Below are 3297 nucleotides of genomic sequence, written 5' to 3'. Positions count from 1 at the left end.
TATATTCTCTTGCCATACTCTATCAATTTTTTTTAAAAAAAAACTCTCTAAAAGCGTGCATGCCGCGCGCACTCTTTTGCAGAGTTTTTTTTTTAAAACTGAGAGAGAGAGAGAGAGAGAGAGGACTTCAGCACCCACATGCGGAAATCAGGATGGATAGGGCGGAAGCATGCGGCCCGGGGGGGGGTGTCTCGCCTCGCGGATTGCCCTCCTGCTCGTTGCTTGCGCTTGCTCACCTACCTACACTTGCTCTATCCTCTCCCTCTCATGCATGCACTAGCCCTATCTCCCCCTATGGTCACCCTAGCCAATCAGCTTGCTTTGTCCATGAATACCTTTACCACCTAGCCACCCGATTTACCCTCATCCAGCCCTTGCCATCTCTTCCCACTCACCTTGATAGGCCCTACTCTCCACTCAGACCACTCTAAGTTTGTCGTTGCGCTTCCCGTGCTAGACTCGCTCTGATCACCCTCGACCACCTTCTTGTCTCACCCTCCTACCTTTTCTTATTTTTGCTAGTGGCTATATTCTCTTGCCATACTGGCACATACTCTATCAGCTTTTAAAAAAAAACTCTATGAAAGAGCGCGCGTCGGCGCGCGCTTTTTCAGAGAGTTTTTTTTTAAAACTGAGAGAAAGAGAGAGAGGACTTTAGCGCCCACAACGAGGCTACAACGGTGGTGGAGGTGTACGCGACAGGTCATCCATTGGGGCGGAAAGCAGGGTGGATAGGGCGGAAGCATGCGGCCCCGAGGGGGTCTGTCTGTTTAACAAGATAAAGAGCGCATGGGATTGCAGCACTGGCATATGCCTGGATGGCTTAACCCAATAGCATAAAGTATAGATATGATTGGTAAGAGAAGGTGCAAGAGAGAAATTCCTCGAAGAGATTACAAGGAATCTCAATGATATTTGAATAAATGCAGAAGGTGCCAGTAGTATGGCTCACACAATGGTGGCGGCAGCAAGACAATGAGCACTGACAAGTGCCGCGTGAGGTCAACTGACAAGATAATGAGCAAGCAGTGGTAGCGGCATGGACCTTCGACAATAGTATGTGGTGAGAAAATCATTTTTTCTACTTGTAGAGGTTGACCCTTCAAACAACGTGAGGGATCTGCTCAGATGGTTAGCGTATGTCTTTGAGAGGGTCTCCTGGTTGTGTGATCAAGTCCCATTGCTCAAATCTCCTTTTATCCCAGGTTGCCTTGGAATGAGGAAAGTGAGTGACAATTTCAACTGCATGATAATGTCAAATTGGATGATGTGAAAGCTGTAACTTAAGCTGGTGTACTAACCGTCACTATCCCTAAGAGACACCAGGTGAAATCCGTCGCCATAAATGTGTCTGTTATAAGCAAGCTTTAACAAAACCTTGCTACTCATTTAATGTGCTACTTGCTGTTGTTGCTTGCTTCATCAGAAAAAATATAAACAAGAAATGGTATAGTGGCCGTCAATGTGCGTCTTTCTTTGTTAGAGAAAAATGGAAAAAGAAATTATATATCGATTGCCAATGTTTGTCTTGTCTAAGCCTATCATAGATGAGTCACCCCTTTGTGGTCTTCTTACAAGGTTTATTGCATCAGGAGTGTTGGGTGCTCTCAATCAGTTTGCATGAGTAGGTTGTATCCATTGCCATGGAAATAGCACGTCTATGTATTCTTTGCTCCTTCAATGTTTCGGAGATGAAGACCACGAAATACTTGATGAAGTCACTTGACGGCCTCTATGAGAAACCATCGGCATCCAATAAGGTATTTCACATGAAGCGCTTGTTCAATCTAAAGATGGTAGAGAATGGTTCAATTGCAGAACACCTAAATTACTTTAACACCAACATAAGTCAACTTCGATCGGTGAAAATAAATTTTGATGACGAAGTGCGAGCTCTCCTTATACTATCATCTCTATCGGATAGTTGGGACAGCCTTGTGATGTCTATAAGTAATTCTATCTCTGACACAAATACTCTTAAGGATGATGTTGTGGGTATTCTCCTAAGCGAGGAAATGTGAAGGAGAAGCACAGAAGAATCATCAAGTGATGCACTGTCAGTGGAAACAAGAGGAAGGCCTAAGGAGAGGTTCAAAAACCAAAAGGATCGTGATAGCTCAAGACAGAGCAAGTCACGCACAAAGTCAGTTCTTGAATGTCGGAACTGTGACAAGAAGGGCCACGTCAAGAAGGATTGTTGGTCCAAGAAGAAGAAGGAGTCAGATTCTCAAGACAGCAAGCCAACATCGGAGGCCAATGTGGCAGGTAAAGTAGAGCAAGATGCTCTAATTTTCTCATTAGACAATGTGTCTAATTCCTGGATAGTAGCTTCCAGGGCTTCATTCCATGTGACACCACACAAGCAACATTTCCAAGATTACACCAAAGATAATTTTGGGTATGTATACTTGGGAGATGATGAAGCTTGTGAAATTGTCGGCAAAGGTACAATTTGTGTCAAAACTACTAACAAAAATGAATGGAAGCTTAGAGATGTTAGGCATGTTCCTTCTCTTCGCAAAAATTTGATCTCCTACAGGACAATTGGATGATGAAGGTCGCAAATGCAAGGTGGAAGATCTCAAAGGGATCTTTGGTGGTTGCGAAGGGAGAAAAGTTTGGTACACTTTACTTGTGTACTATTAGCACGCAATCTTCAACTTGTGTAATAGGTATGGAAGTCAATAGTGTGGTGTGGCACTATCGGCTTGGGCATATGAGTGCCAAAGGAATGCAAATCCTTCAAGCAAAGAAGCTTCTACCAAAAACGGATTGTGAAGCATTGTGGTGCATTGTGAAGTTTATGTGACGTGGTGAGAGTGAAGCAAGGCGGGAGCTCCAAAAGTGTAGAATCCCTTTGTAATCTACTTCTTGTTTTGAAGTACTAAAGCCATTGAGTGGCTGCTTTCCCGTGGATGTAGCCCACATTGGGTGAACCACATATATCGTGTGTACTCTCTCTCTACTCTATAATCTCTTGTGTGAGTAAATCATCTCTTGCTATTAAATACTCTACTCAATTATCTACTCAGCTACGTCATATTTCCTAACAGGTTGTGTACATGGTGTTGCCTTGGAGGACTTGTGGCTATCTAGTATATTGTTTTAGTTATTGTTCAATTCATTGTTAGTTCTATTTTCATGTTTTTGCATTGTCTGTCGAGTTTGAGCTAGCTTGTGAGTCCGCATGCATACTACGTCTTGAGCAGCCCACCACTAGCACTGTGCACCATTTCCATATACAGCTACTCTCATTTTTTGCACTCCCGGTGGAACCACTCTATTGGGTCTTGCAAA

The sequence above is a fragment of the Adiantum capillus-veneris genome, chromosome 11 (genome assembly GCF_014529385.1).
Source record: "Adiantum capillus-veneris isolate H3 chromosome 11, ASM1452938v2, whole genome shotgun sequence".
NCBI lineage: Eukaryota > Viridiplantae > Streptophyta > Polypodiopsida > Polypodiales > Pteridaceae > Adiantum > Adiantum capillus-veneris.
Note: the sequence above shows the minus strand (reverse complement) of the source record.